General features: G+C 39.4%; 2 long non-coding RNA genes across 2 annotated transcripts in view; both read left to right on the top strand.

Moving 5' to 3' along the window:
• Window positions 1–6,469, top strand: part of LOC144293378 (uncharacterized) — a 38,431-nt gene extending 31,962 nt beyond the window's left edge. The window contains exon 4 of the long non-coding RNA XR_013360658.1: window positions 6,198–6,469. This is a non-coding gene — a long non-coding RNA (uncharacterized LOC144293378). The remainder of the gene's footprint in view (window positions 1–6,197) is intronic.
• LOC144293382 (uncharacterized) overlaps window positions 1–19,331 on the top strand; it is a 324,951-nt gene that overhangs the window by 111,997 nt on the left and 193,623 nt on the right. The gene's annotated exons all lie outside the window — the stretch shown is intronic.

The following is a 19,331-nucleotide window of genomic DNA, read 5'->3' as shown; positions in this document are numbered from 1 at the left end:
CCAGCTGAAGCTCTTTCTAATTTGTCACAGTGCCATTTAGCTATAACTAATTTCATTGGATGTCTATTTATTGTCAAGTTGCACCCTAGTGACCCTCCATCTTTCTCCCTCTGTTTGGACAGAGCATTTGAATTTTTCATAACAGAATTTCTCTCCAATATCTGACCTATTATTTGTGGGCTGATCCTAAACTGAAGGAATGGAATACTGTGGATCTCCCCGTCTTGTCCTTTCACCAAATGTGGTAACAAACACCCACTGTGTCCCTGACATTCTGTGAGGCCCTTTGAGAGATACCAAGATCAATAGGTTAGGTTAGTCCTTCTCTTATGGTGTATAAGGAAAACAAAATAGTTTCACAAATGATGACAACACAGGCAGTTAAAACTGCCATTCTGGTGTGAGGAGTCAATTCTTATTTGCTTGCTGTAAACAAGGACATTTTCATAAAGGAGATGACATGGAAGACCATGAAAGATAGAGGAGCTGTCCAGTGGCAGCGCTTAGGGAAACATGTGGGCAAAGGTAATAAGCAAAGATCTATTCTTGTGAAAATAAAGACCACAGTGTGGGAATGAGGAGCACTAAAAATTTCTGGGTCAGAGCATGAATGAGAGCAGGATTTGCAGACAATATGGAAATTATAATGTTAATGTTGGATTGCAAAAGACTTTGAATGCTGAGTTTAGGTGATTGGATCCAAACATTCTTAAAGATTCTGGGATTTCTATGTTTTCATTTATAGAAGAATGATTCTGTGTGAAGATTCTGTGTGAAGGAGAATGTTTTTATAAGAGCTTTACTTGAAAGACGCTGAGTTGGGCAAGACTGTGGAGGGCAGACTGGAATGGGGAAAGACTGGAGGCAGAAGGAACAATCAGATTGTGCAATGGTTTAATGTGAGAAGTAATGAGGATTTGAAAAATGATGAGGATGGTGGGAGTGAAGAGGAGGAGACTGATACCTTCTAGCCTTTTCATCACAAACACATCATCCCTTGACTCTTTTGTTGAGATATCAAGAAATAATATTTCTGGTAGAAGCTTCAGTTGAATTAACAGCTGCCAAAGACTCACTTTTTCCTTCTCAACTTCTGCTCTGGCAAATGGTACATTTATTACCCTGAGTAGGTTCCACAGATCTCTGGTTTGTCTCATAAGGTGAGTAGAAAATACAAATGTTTTGTGGCATTTAAAAAGAATATAGATGGTGGGTATTTGTCATTTCTAATGGCTGAGTAATATTCCATTGTATACATAGTCCACATCTTTTTTATCCATTCATCTTTCGATGGACACCGAGGCTCCTTCCACAGTTTGGCTATTGTGGACATTGCTGCTAGAAACATCGGGGCGCAGGTGTCTCAGTCTTTCACTGCATCTATATCTTTGGGGTAAATCCCCAGCAGTGCAATTGCTGGGTCCTAGGGTAGCTCTATTTTCAATTCTTTGAGGAATCTCCACACAGTTTTCTAGGGTGGCTGTACCAGTTCACATTCCCACCAACAGTGCAGGAGGATTCCCCTTTCTCCACATCCTCTCCAACATTCGTTGTTTCCTGTCTTGTTAATTTTCCCCATTCTCACTGGTGTGAGGTGGGATCTCATTGTGGTCTTGATTTGTATTTCTCTGATGGCCAGTGATGCAGAGCATTTTCTCATGTGTTTGTTGACCATGTCTATGTCTTCCTCTGTGAGATTTCTGTTCATGTCTTTTGCCCATTTCATGATCGAATTGTTTAATTCTTGGGTGTTGAGTTTAATAAGTTCTTTATAAAAAAATAAGTTCTTTATAGATATTGGATACTACCCCTTTATCTGATAGGTCATTTGCAAATATCTTCTCCTATTCTGTAGGTTGTCTTTTAGTTTTGTTGACTGTTTCTTTTGCTGTGCAGAAGCTTTTTATCTTGATGAAGTCCCAATAGTTCATTTTTGCTTTTGTTTCCCTCACCTTCATAGCTGTATCTTGCAAGAAGTTGCTGTGGCCAAGTGCAAAAAGGGTGTTTCTTATGTTCTCCTCTAGGATTTTGATGGATTCTTGTCTCACATTTAGATCTTTTATCCATTTTGAGTTTATCTTTGTGTATGGTGTAAGAGAATGGTCTAGTTTCATTCTTCTGCATGTATGCTGAGTGAAGTAAGTCAATTAGAGAAGGACAAACATTATATGGTCTCATTCATATAAAAAATAGTGAAAGGGAATAAAGGGGAAAGGAGAGAAAATGAGTGGGAAATATCAGTGAAGGTGACAGAACATGAGGGGCTCCTAACTCTGGGAAAGGAACAAGGGTTGCAGAAGGGGAGGTGGGCAGGGGGATGGGGTGACTTGGTGATGGGAACTGAGGGGGGCACTTGATGGGATGAGCACTGGGTGTTATGCTATATGTTGGCAAATCGAACTCCAATAAAACATATACAAAAAAAGACTATAGACTCAGATATTTCTTTAAGCTCATCATAGTGATGCATGGGTTTCTAGGCAGACGTTCACATTGAGTTCCTTAACACTTTTGTGCTTCTGAATTTGCTAGAAAGATGAAGCTACATTCTAAATATGGTGGCTTTCTTTCAATGTCTCAAACATCTCAAATTTGTTCTTGCTTTGACCTTTTGCACTGGTCAAATCAGTGCAATCTCTTCCAAAGATACTGTTTCTACATATTTTCACATGAATTTCTTCTCATTATTTAATTCTCAAATAAATAGGTTCCAAAAGTGTCCTTCCTTTAGAGGCCAATTTGCCAGGAAGCCTCTCACTTGGATCCATCCCTTTCCAGGGCCTGTAAGGGACCCAAGGAATGTGCTCACACAGTCATACGTTTTTAGAAAATTTACAAAAGTGAGATATTTTAATTGCAATTGACTGTGACCACTATCTCCTCTTTTTATTGCTTTTCCTTCTGTCACACTTTTCCTTGTGAGTGGCTTTCAAAACATTGTGTCCCACTTTCTTCATCCATGAAATGAGAATACTTCCCAGTGCTGTTGAGTATACCTCCCAGTGCTGTTGTGAGGATTAAATATGTTTACACATGAAATGTGCTTAGCACAGTGAGTGACTGGCATGCAAAAAATGCTTGTTATTTTATTGTTAGCACCATACCATGAGGATACACAATAGTAGACATACCACTGAACTCAAGTCCTGGCTAGGCCAGTGTAGACTGTAAGTAACTTACGAATGCAGTATGCTCCCTTAGCTGCAGTTTCATGTTCCATAGTTTAAATTACCCACAGGGAGAAGCAGGCTCTCTGTGGGGAGCCTGATGTGGGACTCGATCCGAGGACCCCAGGATCACAACCTGAGCTGAAGGCAGGTGCTCAACCACTGAGCCACCCAGGTGCCCCTAAATTTGATCATCTTTAAAGAACAAAACATAATAAAAGAATGAAGTCTTCTACATGACAAGACAGAACCATCATAAGTAAAATGAAAAGACAAATGACAAATTGAGAACAAAAAATTGCAACTCATGTCCCAGGCAAAAGGTTAATTTCTGTAATGTAAAGAGAGCTGCTGCAGATTAAGGAGAGATCATCACATTTTTCACCTTTCCAATGGGAAAAAACCCAAAATTTACAAAACTTTCCTCTCTTGAACTTTGAGACCATTCTATGACATACTGGTGGTAATAGAAATCTATTACTCCACTGGAAGGCAAAATAGCAACTATTAGCAATGCTCAATACTCTGACTCACTTCATAAGATGAAATATGTACAAGGTTATTCATTGTTTGTACTAGCAAAGAGCTAGGAATAAGCTAGGTTTCCAACATCCAGAGGCAGACATTAGATAAACTGTTGTTCGCCTCTATGGGGTAGTAGTTTATGGCAAAATGAGAAGTTCAGTAGCTGGTCATGGAGCAGCCTCCAGGATATATTTTTAAATGAAACAGAAAAGCAGCATGTTTAATGTAGTATATATTGTTTTGGAATAAGGAAGAAGGATAAGAATATGAAATTGTATTTGCTTGTACTTGCATTAACACTTGAATGATACTTACAAAACCAAAATTAAACCACTTTTAGTTAGGGCGAGAGAGAGTGTGGATGAGGGATGGAGTCTTACGCTCAGGCAAGAATGGGAAGCAAGACTTCCAGTGAATGCATTTTTATATTGCTTTGATGAAACGTAAGTGATTTGCCTATTCAAAAAGGAAAAATAAAGTTAAAAGAATTCCCACAAGTGGAACATATATGTAAAGAAATTTAGGCAAGTTGTTTAAACTCAAATTTCTCAGGTATAAAGTAGGGGGGGGGGGAAACAGCATCTACTTAAAGCCCTTTTTCAGTTGTTCACACAAATCAAGCTTCTTTTATTTTTTATTTATTTATTTATTTATTTATTTATTTATTTATTTATTTATTTTGAGGGAGAGAGCAGGGGGAGGAGCAGAGAGAGGGAGAAAGAGAATCTCAAGTAGACTCTTGGCTGAGAGCAGAACTCCAACCCAGGGTCCTGAGATCATGACCTAAGCTGAAATCAAGAGTTGGCCACTTAACAGACTGAGCCACTCAGGTGCCTTGCCAACCACGCTTATTCTTGACTCAGGACATACTTGTGTGCCTTCTGTGTGGAAGGGGGTTTGGAGAGCCCTATCCTTGATCATTTGGCAGTCTATTGCTAGACGCCTTCTCAGAAAAGCCGTATCCCTGGTCTGCTCCTCTGGACTAGTTGTTTTCCTCATAACTTCTTAAAGTTGGTGAAATCTCTCTCTCTCTTTCATTTGTTTATTTAATATTTGTGTGTTGAATCCCAAGAACTCAGAGTCATCTCTTGTGTCTAACATATTTTTCAAATGAATGAATGTTTGTACCCAATGCAAGATGCCTGGAAAAGACCCAGTTGATTTCAGCTATTTCTATCATGGGCTGCATGTCAAGGATTAGCCTATGCTGTGCATACCACCCCACATCTGCATCCAAATACTAGCTTGTAAGAATATATGCCTTTGTTTAATCTTAACAACAAGACTTAACTCGTATGGATAGCATTTGGAGTAAGAATTAAATAAAATTAAAAGACTTTTTAAAAGCAAGACCACTCTTCTACTCCCTGGATTGAATTTTCATACTTAATTAGACTCTTGGTGTTCTCCCAGCCTCATTACAGTCCCTGATTTTATTCCACAACAGACAGAAACCAAAGAACTGTGCCCTCTCTAAGATGTAGTCTCAGAGTGAAAGCGGGCTTGCAGCTTCTTGTACCTTGGTGTCAGATAATTGCTCATAATTAGTTTGCATATCTTATCAGAGAGAAGGAGCTTAATTATTTCCCTCTGCAGAATCTCTGGAGAGAAAGCTCAGTGTCTTTCCTTTTTTTTTTTCCTCTTTAAGAAAAGTACTATTTTGAACTTGGTTTCACCTTGAGGATGGAAGCAGAAGGAAAGAATATATATAATCTTCTTTATGCGTGTGTGTGCAGATAATTTTTTAAACCCTTTTTTTCTGGTTTTGTGGAGAAATATTTAGAGTGGCATAAGGGAGTTATGTCCTTTAAATACAATATGTATGCTGTGGTATAACTTAAATTCTCTCTAATTCACATATTTTTTCCTTAGGACTCCCTTCCCCCATACCCAAGCTTGGTGGGACTTACAGAAGGCTTATCCTCATGCTTAATTTGCAGTGTATAAAATAATTATAAAATTAATATTAATTAAATATAAATTAAAATTAAAAATATACAATTAATATAAAATGATAAAATACAAAACCTATTAGGTGTGACAAAAATTCTCAAGTGGAGGAAGCATTGCTAAGAACATCATTCAAAATAGGGTGGGATTTGCTTCAACGTGGATGGAACTGGAGGGTATTATGCTGAGTGAAGTAAGTCAATCGGAGAAGGACAAACATTGTATGTTCTCATTCATTTAGGGAATATAAATAATAGTGAAAGGGAATATAAGGGAAGGGAGAAGAAATGGGTAGGAAATATCAGAAAGGGAGACAGAACATAAAGACTCTTAACTCTGGGAAAAGAATTAGGGGTGGTTGAAGGGGAGGAGGGCGGGGGGTGGGGGTGAATGGGTGATGGGCACTGAGGGGGGCACTTGACGGGATGAGCACTGGGTGTTATTCTGTATGTTGGCAAATTGAACACCAATAAAAAATAAATTTATTATAAAAAAACAGGGTGGGGACGATATTGAGGAATCAGGACTAATGAACTTCTCTGCTTCAATTTTCAGAATTGTGAATTTTGTCAATTGCAACCTGTCAACTGCACCTTGACCATCTCCTGGATCTCATCCTTCTACTTTGGACTGAAACAGAGATAAGATAGCATCTGTTAGCTAAATGGCCAATTGTGGCTTAGGCAGTTCAGCTCTGTCAACATCAATGTTAATTCCTTCAAAACAAGTTATATAACCTTGTGGATTTTGCCTGCACTTCTCACTTGCAATTCAGAGCACACTTTCAATTTTTGGTCTCTCTGTATCTCCCAGATTGCAATCCTTAAGACCTCGAATAAATGCTTTTAGTTGCTTTACAGCCTCTTCTTCTTCTTGGTCAACATATGTTAATATAACATTATATATACATATCTCTCTCTGTCTTTCTCTCTCTCTCTGCATATAGTTTTAGCAAAATGAGGTGCAAGGTGAGTTATTTTCCAGCCACTTTGCCGAATGACACCAGCTTCACTGGCTAATTCCAGGCTCTGCAATAGCAAATTCTCAGGTGTTCATTATTTGGTTGATTACTTCAATTTCCCACTACATGGATACGGACTGAATTAAAGAGGTAAACAAGCTGGTGTTATATATAATACTGCAAACATTCTGCAAGGGAATATTCAAAGATTTTTGTTTCCACTTGAGAGCATAGTAGAGATGTCCAAGGTGGGAGTTTTGGAGAGGCAGAGCCATTTCAGTCCCCCCGTGTGTCTGTGCACATGTCTGTGTCATATTTCTTGCCTATCTGGTGTGTGAGCAAACAGTGTTTGGTGCAGGTGCTGGATCAAGGATCAGGGAATTGTACATGAACCAGTAACTTATTCCAGTCTCCTACTGGAACCAAACCTCTGTCTAAACTTCCTTTCTCAGTATGAAGTAAACGGATTTCTGATAAACCAGAGTAAGACTGAGAGGGTAAACCAGATGAACCTAAGGCACGACTGCATTAGATTATAAAAAGCTCCAGGCAGGAAATGTGTCTTTGCTCAAATTTGCACCCTGCAGCAGCATAAGTGGGCAACTGACTGATGGTACTTTTCAGCAACCATAACAATGCCCTAAGTTTACAGAGCACTTTGAAATGCATTAATCTCTTTCATATTTACTTTTTTATTTAATATAAATGCCCATAGTTTAAAGCTGGATATATTGTTCTTATTTTACAGATAAGGAAACAGATTCAGAGCAGTTAAGGCATTGTCCAAGTCACAGAGCAGGTAACCTGGAATTATGAATCTCGAAGTCTCTTGACCTATCCCAGGGAAATTTATTGAGAGTTCGGAGGTGAAGTGAATGTGTTATGAGAAATTAGATTAATTAAAATGTAAACGAATATTTATTGAGCATTAATGACATGCCAGACACTATTCTTGGAACTAAGGGAAAAAAAAACAACAACAAGGGAGTAGGAGTTGAGGATTAGGAGGAGAAAAATGACAGAAAAAATGTACACCTTCATGAAGCTTATATTCAAGAATGGGTGTCAGATAATAAGTCAAATAACTAAGCAAAATATGTAGTACCTTAACTAGTGATGATTGTTGCAGACAAAGCAAGAAAGGAGGAGAGGGTGTGTGTGTGTGTGTGTGTGTGTGTAGGGGGTACAGTCGAAGTTGATATAGTCAGGAGACATCTCACAAATTTATGAAATTTGAACCAAAAATTGATGGAGGTAAAGAAGTGAACCACATGGATATGTGGAAGAAGAGACTTCCAGGTGGAAGGTAGGACTATTTCTGATATGTGTTGGAGGAACTGGAAGGAGGCCAGTGAAGCTGGCAAGTAATGAGTCAGGAGAAAAGAAATTGCAAATGAGGCACAAGAAATAAGGCACTACGATTATGGAAGAGGCTTTTGGCTTTATTTCAGGTGAGATGGGAATCACTGATATCTTGAGCAGAGGACTGACCTGGTCTGACTTCTTTTCTTAAAGGATCATTTGGCTTCTATGCTGAGATTCCATTTCATTACTCAGGGGGAAAGGTGGAAGCAGAAAAACCAGTTAGGAGAGTGTTGCAATGATTCCAGTGGAAGAATTATTAATAGGGGGATGAGAGTGGTAGCAAGGGAGGGGGTAGGAAATAATTGGATATAGAAATATTTTGTAGTAGAGCCAATAGCATTGGTGAATGGATTGGATATGGGGTAGGAGGAGAGGAGGAAAATCAGGATGACTTCAAAATTTTTAGCTGGAGTATCTAGAAAAATGGAAATATGATTAGGATAGGGGAAGGCTGGGGGTGGATTAGGTTAAGAGGGGAAGATTAGGAGTTTCGTTTTTGGATGTATTAATTTTGAGATGCCTATAAAACATCCAAGAATATTTGTCGAAATATTTACTCCAAACAAAATAGATGTTTGGAGTCTGTTTGGGGAGAGGTCTCAATGGGACATACAAATTCAGGATATATTGGCATGTGACAACGAAACCAGGTAAGGTCATCAAAGGAATGAGTGTGGACGGAAGCAAAACCTTAATAATAACATAGCAGAGCAGACCAAATTGAGCTTAACAGTGAGGTCTGCATAATTGGCCCAGAGAAGATGAATTAGGTAGTCTTTACCTGCTTTAAACACAGAATTTGGTTTTCCTTGGGTATCTTAGAGTATCAAAGCATTTTCATCTCACATAGATAGATTTTGTCTGTGTGGAACGTTTATCTTGGTCCATGACCTTCTCCACCAGAACCTCTTCTGCTTTTCAAATTAGGTACACACACACACACACACACACACACACACACACACACACAATTGATAGGCAGGGAAGTCAGTCGATGCTCTTTCTTCTACTAACTTTACGTTAAACAAGAAAAAACGTCTCTGCAAATTCTCCCACCAACCTTTACTGGTAGACGTTGGGCAGGTTTACAGTAGCTTCACCGTTTATAATCTAAGGCTGTGTACTTGCAAGTTCCTGAGTTTCCTACCTGAAGTACTTTTCTACCCAGGAGCATTTGTTTCCTGCATTGATCGTTTTGTGACGAGAAAACCACCTTTTCAGCCTTCACTACCTTTGTCTCTCACTTGGTGAGTAATTTTTTTAACTGAGACCGTTCTGTTAAGTTCTGCTTTTGTGTAGAGAGTATGTGGAGATGTAAGGCTATAACTAAATTTGATATTCCACTTTTCATTTAAGCAGCCCCGTTTTTAGCCTGAGAATCACTACTTTCTCAGACTCCCCACCTCCAAAACTAGAAGCTGGCTTTCTTGATCGTGCCATTTTAAAAAATTACACCCACCTTCATCCAAAAAGGGGTTCATCCCTTTGAACTTGGCCACAGTAACTTCTTGCAAGATTCATCCATGAAGGCAAGAGAAACAAAGGCAAAAATGAACTATTGGGACTTCATCAAGATAAGAAGCTTTTGCAAAGCTTAAGTGAGTTACCATACCCACAATGAAGATAAGACAACAAAGCTTCATAAACTATGGACAAATGGCTAGGTTTACTCACTGGCTAAGTGATACCACTTGTGTAGACAGTGTGCTAAGAATTTGTGATGCAAGAAAATTAAAGGTGGTTGCATATCTTAAGGTGGGCAAGACTCCCGGAAGATATCAATCCCCTTTGGAGATACGGTGTTTCAGATGCTGTAAACCTTAAGGTAGGTCTTCATCCTGACAAACCCCCAATATGGCAATGGATTTTCATGTCTATAAATGTCCATTATTCTCCTACTGATGCAAAGATTAATTTCACATTAGTCATTTAGGGTGTCTACTGGCACCAGGAGCCTGCCTCCCTGTTTGAATATTTATTTGGTTTTAACACATTTTTCATGTGTTAATAGGCATTCATTTGTCTTTGGTGAACATCTCACTTTTCTTCTTTTTTCTTTTTAAAAAAATAATTTTTTTTAGCTCTTCAAAGGAAGGAACTGTGTTTTTAACATTTACTGAAAGCCTATCAAATTCAAATTCAAATCGAGTGCTCTTCACCTGTTCTGTCCTGTCATTATCTAGCACTTACCGCTTCCAGGAACCACTCAGTTTTTCTTTTGTCTTTTTTTTTTTTTAAAGATTTTATTTGTTTGAGGGAGAGAGAGAGAGAGAGAGAGCACAAGCCAGGGGAGAGGCATGGGAGAAGGAGAAGCAGACTTCCGGCTGAGCAGAGAGCCTGATGTGGGGCTCAATCCTAGACGTGGGACCATGACTTGAGCCAAAGACGGACGCTTAACTGACTGAGCCACCCAGGTGCCCCTCGGTTCTTCTACTTGAGCAATTTCCTGCTTTTCTCTGCCTTCCCATCTCTCCTTCTATAGTCTCCTGTCCCAAGTCTTGCCCTCTGTGTGATGAACTGCTCACATAACATCTATATTCCCCGGTCCTAGCTCCCCAGAAAGGGGAGTTCATCCTCCACTCTGCTTTTCTTGCAAGTGTGTGTTCATATCACTTCTGACTTTTGTTTTCCTTCTCATGAGAGAGGAAAAGAGGACACAACACTAACTAGTCTGCAGCTAAGTGCTGTACCTGGACTGAGAAGTTGAGAAGGGAAGGTTGTGAATCTAGATCTGAGGATGCTCTCATTCTGATCAATCTCTCTGCATTCCTATAGAGTGTGTACAATATCTGGCTTGCTCCTCTAGCCTTTTACTGAAATGCTAATTCATCCCTGATGAGTTGCTGGGTGGAGCCTGGCTTGAAGGCATCACAGTCCCCCCTGCGTAAACCTTGAGGCTGGGGAATAGTTTTGTTCAGGAGCAAATTCATTAGAATTATAATTTAGTCATTCTGTCCAAGACCAGGCTCTTTGCTATGAGTAGGAAAGGGAACAAGGAGGGAAGCAACCACTAGATATCCATCTCTAACCTTATGGTATTGGGATTTTTAATCCATGTCCTCTGAGGTTCCCTGTTAGAGGGCGAGTATAAATCACTGTGTGATTCGGACCATCCCCCTTCTGGCTGCCAGTGTTGCATTGGGAGGGAACTAGGGACTTGCATCTCTAGCCTGCACCTAGGCTGCTGTGGGGTGGGGATGAAATTTACTCATCTCTGCTTTCTGGGGCCCTCCTTGAGTTTCATTCCTCAGTCTACAATCTATTGGGCATGAGAATTGTTTCCCTGTGTTCCCGAATTGAGTTTAGATTCAATTGACAGTTGGCTCTTAACAACATGGTACCTGTAGCTAACATTGCTATACAATGTATATAACAGTTAGGAGAGTTAATTCCAAGAGCTCTCATCACAAGGAGAAAAGTTTTTTCTTCTTTTTATCTTCCTTCTTTTCTATATATTTTAACTAAATGAGAAGATTGATGTTAGCTGAACCTATGGCGCTAATCCTTTTACAGTACATATAAATGAAACTATCATACTCTACACCTTAAACTTATCCAGCAATGTATGCCAATTATTTCTCAATAAAACTGGAAAATCCAGTTGGTTCTTGGCATTGGGATCATTTCTAACATTATTCAATAAGTCCTGACTGTGTTTCACTCAATCAAAAACTCAACTGGCTTACTTAGGAGCTTCTAAGAAGTTTTCTACTTGTGGTTAAACAATGGCATGCTATAGTGGTTTTTGAAGTCAGGACCTGAATTACTAACTTGTCCTCTTCTGGTCTGAGGAAGTGCAGATTACATGTGTAAATACAGAATTAATAGCAGCTGACCTGTTAAATCTTACCCTTATTTCCAGGGAAGACTGGAGCCAAGGTGCAGACTCTTGGCCAGATCAGAATGAAATCAACTAACTAGTGATAAATATTCCTGTGCTGGGATCGAAGAGAGATGATGTAGGCAATCTGTACTGGTTTATTAGCTTCACTCATAAAAAAAAAACAAACCAGATACGTGGTTTTATACTTAGTTTCTGTTATGTTCTCTTGGTTTCTTCTATTGCTCTTGGTCACCAGCCTAATTTTTCTGCTATGCAATCAGAGGGGTATAAACCCACTCATTAGAGAAGAGTGTGGCTCTCCTGAGCCAAAGCTATCCTGAATTTATTGTGGTACTTCATGCTTCAGATACAAAAGTACATTTTATGTGATTGAGGAAGCACTCTGTAATCTGTGTCTGGAAATCTTGGACCTCTTTGATGTTTGCCTGTGCCTTCTTTTTCCTGCAATACTGGAGTGTCATGAGTCATTGCAACTATCCAACCACGCACAATTGATACTTTATATTAGTTTTGTAATCACTCTGGCATATGACTCAGTAAAAAGTCTATATATATTTGCAGCTTATGTCTAGAGCAAATGGTAATTTAGATGGACAAGGTCACATGGGCAATTGATAAAGTCAGCCTTTGAGTAACCGAAATTCTTGATTTTCTTCTCTCTTCTTCTCTTCACACTGTTTTCTCCCCCATTCCCCTTAGCTATAGAATGCCCCCATATTTTTCTCTATTCTTCCATAAAAACCTTCTGTGGATTGCTCCAAGAAGCCTTCCTAATTCTCGCCTACCCCACCCCCCTTAAATAAAATTAGTTCTCGGTCCTCTGTAGCAGCAAGAGCATATTTTCACAGAACTGCTGTAACATGTCACATCTTATTAGTTCCTTTTACCCTGATAGGCTGTGAAATCTGTGAAGACAGCAATCCTGTTATTCATTTCCATGAATTCCACCAACTCTTAGCACAGTCTCTTATAGGAGCAGGTACTCATTAAACGCATGATCAAAGACATCAATGAATCAACAAATAGCTCTTTAGAGAGAAAGGAATTCTTTCACTTAAAGAGTTATTGAGGGTTGACTGACCTGTGACATATCTTGCAGGTGCATTTGCATTCCAAACAGGTGGATAAAACGTAAAACTAGAGTAATGCTGTTTTAATTATGGCATATCAGACACTGATAGACTGTAGGTGAGTCAAGTGATCAGGCGTTTGCAAACTTTCGTTAAGTGGGGCATCAGGTACTTTCATGGAAATTTAAAATGATATCATGTAGGTTACTGGGACCATGAATCCACTTTGGAACCTGGAAAAGTTCAGTGAACACTCACTTGTTTAAGTCGGGATCAATTTTACCCCAAATAAAACCTCAACATTATTCTTCCTGAGGTCATTTCTAGTGTGGCACCAGTGTCCCCTGTGATCAGTCTGGAACTCTGTCACCCAATAGTTACATGACCATGAGTCATGTTGTATGTATGGGACCTTTGCTTCCTTATTTGTGGAATAAATTGGATTCTATAATCTCTAGAGTGCCCTTCAGTTAAATATTTCATGTAAGGATGAATCAATCAATCAATCACACAAATATACTTGACTAGGAAGGACGGTGCTTTGGTGAAATTAATGAGATCAATCACCTTTCACTGTTTTGGCAAATGGAAGAGAGGAGCTGTGACTTGGAGGATTCATAGTCATCTTTGAACTGGAAAATAGATGTGTGATTATAACAGATTTCCAATTGTCAATTTATTTCACTTAAAGCAATATTACACCAAATTTGTTCCTTTTTAGGATATACTTCACCAATTGACGTCAGTATTTTTTCTGATGTCATTCAACTGCTCTTCTGGCCGAGGAAGAGGCTACATGGCATGTTAATGGCCCTCATTGTCTATGAAGTAGCCAGGTGACCATTTATTTCTATCTCTGGAGAGGAAAAAACAGAAGTAGACATGTAAGCAAGCTGAATATTCATCAAGGAAGATTTGCTGATGCCTGAAAGTTAAGTCCATGAACTTAAACTGTCATGAGAGGAAGCTAAGAGGTTGATCCTAGATTTCACAAAAAAATTAATTTTGGACACTTCTAGTCCAGGATCTAGTTAGGTTTTCTTTTTTAAAAAATATTTTATTTATTTATTCATGATAGACAGAGAGAGAGAGAGAGAGAGAGAGGCAGAGACACAGGCAGAGGGAGAAGCAAGCTCCACGCTGGGAGCCGGACGCGGGACTCAATCCCAGGACTCCAGGATCGTGCCCTGGGCCAAAAGCAGGCGCTAAACCGCTGAGCTACCCAGGGATGCCCCTAGTTAGGTTTTCAAGTATAGGATCTCAAGGGTAATTGGGTTGATGAATTCTGACTTGTGGCAAAGAATATCACAAGAGAGTGATAATGAAAAGCACCCCCCCCTCAAAGCTCACAGGAGAATGATAGATAAAAGTAGAGTATCAATTTATGATTTTATCATTAGTATTTAGCTTCTATAGACAGTGAAACTCACATGGGTCTCATTCTTCAGGCTCCCTGGAGAGTATCTACATATCAGTGCATGGGATGCCACATACTAGTTTGCAGCTTGCTTGGTGGATGTGGAAATGGGTAAAGAATTTGTGATTAAAATTTGACTATTTAGTGGCATCTTGCTAAGCAGCCATAAGCACGGTACTCCAGAGCTTCTTAGCCCCATGTAATACACTTGAGTAAAGACTTTCCCATTTAGTCTTTTATTTTTTAAAGATTTTATTTATTTATCTGAGAGAGAGACAGAGAAAGAGAGAGAGTGTGTGTGCCAGGTGGCAGGGGGAGACTGGGAGGGGCAGAGGGAGAGGCACAGAATCCGAAGCAGACTCCCTGCTGAGTGCAGAGCCTGACTTGGGGCTGGATCCCTCGACCCTGAGATCATGACCTGAGCCCAAGCCAAGAGTCAGATGCGTACCCAATGGCGCCACCCAGGCCCTGCCACCCCCTCCTTAAGTTCCTTAAAGGCTGTTTTTGCCTCAACAAAACATTTAATTAATAATAAGGATTTCAGGAGCAAACTGCTGAAGGAAATGCTGTTCTGAATCAGTAGCTGAGTTCATAATTGGGGATATCTGAAGATTACACAGGCAAAGGAGACACTGTGGTGTAGGCAGGATATCAGTGGTGGAGTTTAGATTGAGAGGGAAGTCATTGGAAAAGACTGTAAAAATCAAGACAACCAACCTCTTTTACGTGAATATACTGCCACCCATTGGTCTTTTCTCGTCATTGGCCAGGTTTAGAAGGCCGCTTCTGTGGATTCTTAATATGGCCAGATCTAGACTCTTGTGTTGAGAGCTTAGCAGGTTTTTAATGTGTGTATTTTTTTTTTTTACCAATAAAGTTGGAGTCAAGAAAATTGGATTCCAGTGCCAACAATAATACTAACTTGATCTGGGACTCTGGACAAGTCCCTGTTGCTTTGGGTGATGGTTTCCTCATTTGCAATACAGCCAAATAAAATAAAATAAAATAAAATAAAATAAAATAAAAATAACCGCCCCCCCCAAAAAAACCAAAAAAACATGATAACCAAATGTGTACTGAACTTAGAAAATGACATTTATTAAATACTTTGGATGTATTATGTTATTAAGACCAAACAATTATATCCACTTAAAAATGAGGAAACTGGCAGAGAGCAAGCGAATGACTTGATAAATGACAGAGGTGGGATTTGATTTCAGGATGTTCTGATTTAAGAACATATACCCTTAATCATGATGCTAAATATATTTTTTAAAGGTTTTATTTATTTATTTGAGAGAGAGCTCATGTGCACACATGTGGTGCATGGGGCGGGGGGCAGAGGGAGAAGCAGACTCCTCACTAAGCAGGGAGCCAGATGTAGGGCTCTATTTCAGGACCCTGAGATCATGACCTGAGCTGAAGGCAGATGCTTAAGGACAGAGCCATCCAGGTGTCCCCAGTGCTAATAATTTTTTTACAAGATTTCTTCCAGTTCTTTTTTCCCCCAGTATCTTCTTTTCTTAATTAATTAATTAATTATCAAGCTAGCTAACATTTATTGACAACTTGTTACTTGACAAAAAGTGCTAAGATTTTTACCTGAATTCTCTCCTTAAATCATTGTTATAATCCTATAATGCAGATACTGTTTTTATTCCTATTTTATAGGCCAGGACACTAAGGCTTACATTAGTTGATTCCTGACTTCCTTAATTTTTTCCAATGGCCCACTCTTAGTTTTTCTTCCTGATTCTGCTGACACTAATGTGCCAGAAGGCTTTTAAAGGTAGCACTTGAAAATATATATGTTAGCAATTTCTTTCTTTTTTTTTTTTTTTGGTACTACTAATTGCACTAGGTAGCATAGGGAGAGAGGGAATACAGAGCTTACTCCAATATAGATCCAGCTCTGGAGACTTCTATGTAGTCTGGAACAGTGCCGTATCATATGGTTTAGTATGTGTACTTACCATGTCTGCAATAAGAGGGGTCCAGCTAAAGTATCAAGGAGTCCAGTGCCCAGGAGATGACACCAGTCTGGGCACAGGAGAAACTTCCTAGCAAAGATGACAGTAAAATGACTCTCTAAGGACTGATACCCTGAGTAGGTATGAGCCCAGCTTCATGCAGCTTGGGACATAAGCTTCATCGAGCCTCCTGTAAGCCGCCCAAAGCACACGTATTGCACCCAAGCATCTGTTCCTATTCTTAACTGCACTGACAATTTCTTCTTTCCTTATACCAATATGACTGTTAAGACCTAATACTTAGGTCTAGAGATGATCTGTGATTCCACCAAACAAGTATATAACTATGGTTACTACTTTAGACTGTATCTCTTTTTTTTTTTTCAAAATATTATCAAAAGGACAAAAATAAGTGTTGGCAAGGCTGTGGAGAAAAGAGAAAACCTGTATACTGTTGGTAGGAATGTAAATTGGTACAGCCACTATGGAAAGCAGTGTGGAGGGTCTTCAAAAATTAAAAATAGAACTACTGTACAATCCAGCAGTTCTACTTCTGGGTACTTATCCAAAGAGAATGAAAACCTCATTTTGAAAAGATACATACCCTATGTTAATTACAGCACTATTTATAATAGCAGAGATATAGAAGAAATCTAAGTGTCTAACAGTAGATGAGTGGATACAGAAAAACGGAATATTTCTCAGCCATAAAAAAGAATGAAATCTTGCCATGTGTGACAACATGGATGGACCTTGTGGATATTTGCTCAATGAAATAAGTCAGATGGAGAAAGCAAATACCATATGATTTCACTTACATGCGGAATCTAAAAAATAAAACAAACACAGCAAAATGAAAACAGACATGCAGATATCAACAAACTTGATTACCACAGAGGGGAGGGTTGAGGGGGTGTCGTAAAAAAGACAAAGAGGTATAAACTTCCAGTTATACAATAAATAAGCCATGGGGATGTAATGTACAGCAGAGGGAATATAGTCAACACTATTCTAATAACTTTATAGGGTGACAGATTATAACCAGATTTATTGTGGGGGATTATTTCATAATGTATAAAAATATCAAATCACTATGATGTGCACCTAAAACTAATAGGATATTTTATGTCAATTATTCAACTAAAACAAACAAAGACCTCAAAATATAATGCCAAATTACAAGGCAGATTTAAAATGCTTAAAATCATACCTATACATATACACTCAGGCACATGTACAGATGAGAGCTTAGTTCTATTCTAAATGTCCAGAGAAAGAAGTCCACCTATCCTTGTTTGTGAAAAGAGATTTAAGAAATATCCTAGCAAACCCCCCCCCCAAAACAAAACAAAACAAAAAAACCCAAACAAAACAAACAAAAAACCCAAATCCCCACAAAAACAGAGATGTTTTGTTTCTTCCTAACCATATATACTTTAATATTTTTATCTTCTTGCTTCTCAGGTCAGGTTGCTTTCTCAGTTTGTGTTTCTTAGAAGCAGAACCTGAAACAAGGATTTGAGTTTGAGTAATTTATCTGGAAGATGAAGGAGGCACCAATACAGGAATGAGAAACTGAGACAGAAGGAGGAGATTGTCCAATAAAAGGCTACTACTGTGGGTAGCTGGAGCTTGCGCTAGTTGAGGAGATTCTGGAAGCCTGTATAGAACACAGACCTAGGAGTTGACCCACCTGAGGGACCAGGGAGCTCGGGTACTTATATACCAAGTCCCATCAGTCTCAAGTTGAAGGCTGCTCTTGGGGATTGTTAATTCCCCCAGGGCTTTGGGCCTGCCAGGAAGGTAGCAGTGAATGCCCCCAGGCAATGAAATGTAAGGTCTATCAGTCCTAAATCTGAAGTGGTAGGAAACATAAATTCCCCAAGTGGTTCTTTGTGTTTATCATGATAGGGGCTACTTCTATTTTCATCTCTTGGGTCCCAGTATCACTGTTGATATTCTGGCTCTCAGCGACACTGGTCATATAATGACCATTGGTTCAAAGTATATAAAGCATCATGACAAAGTGTCCTAACTATGCTAGGTATCATCTCCAAACTGTTTTTACAACACTGCTCATAAGGCCATTCCAACATTTAGTCAGCCAGTAACTTCTGGATGATGTGACATAAGGGGGGTCATATTGGCTTCATGGTCACATGCTATTTCCCCTTCTCACCATAAACAAGACCCTTAGACTGAGATGCTGTTAGACAGAGTCCCATGATGGTAATATAGACATTCTGTGACCTGTCAGTTAATAATAACCAAAGCATCATAATCTGGAGAGCAAATATGTATTTGAAATTTGTTTTAATTCCAGTAAGATCAAAACATGTATTTTTTCCTCTAATGTGGAAGGGATCTGATATAATAAACTTAGTACCAGGTGACTGGTTAGTTTCCCCAAGGGATGGGACCAAGTTGATGGCCCAGAATCAGTCTCTCAGTGACAAGATGGCTATTCAGCAGTATCAGCATGGCTATTCCATCAGCCATCGTGAGAGAGAGCTTGTGCTGTTGGGTTTGTGCATATAGCTGCACCATGGCTGCTCTGCTCATGGGTCCATTGTGCTGGTACTGAGGTGACTGAAGACACAGGCCGGTTGACATCCTGTTTACCTGTCAGTGATGTCTGCAGTGATATTGTTGGCAGTGACATAAGACACACAGATCTGCATCCATTGACACATTCCATCCATGTGCTTTTTCCCCAGAGCTCTTTGTCTCTACTCTTCCAGTCTTGGCATCCTCCAGATACCTGAACAACCAGCCAGGCAACATCTCAGAAGTCCAAGTGTATTTTTAACTCAGTCACTTCCACTTGTAGTAGTCTGGTTGAAAACTGCTCTCAGGGGATGTTAATTCTTTGCAAGGGAAGGGAGGCACTTCTTACTTGCTGAGTAGTAGAAAAGTAGTAGAAAGAGAAATCATCAGGTAAAGATATGCAAGTGGTGGCAGTGAAAGTTGGCTGGTAAGGGTGGGAGCACAATAGAGTCCGCCACCCTACACAGTGTGACAGATGGAAGCAGTGTACACACTACACTTTCTGAAGTGCCTGA

Source organism: Canis aureus, chromosome 21 (genome assembly GCF_053574225.1).
Source record: "Canis aureus isolate CA01 chromosome 21, VMU_Caureus_v.1.0, whole genome shotgun sequence".
In the NCBI taxonomy this organism is placed as follows: Eukaryota; Metazoa; Chordata; class Mammalia; order Carnivora; family Canidae; genus Canis; species Canis aureus.
Note: the sequence above shows the minus strand (reverse complement) of the source record. Positions and strands in the feature narration are given on the sequence as shown.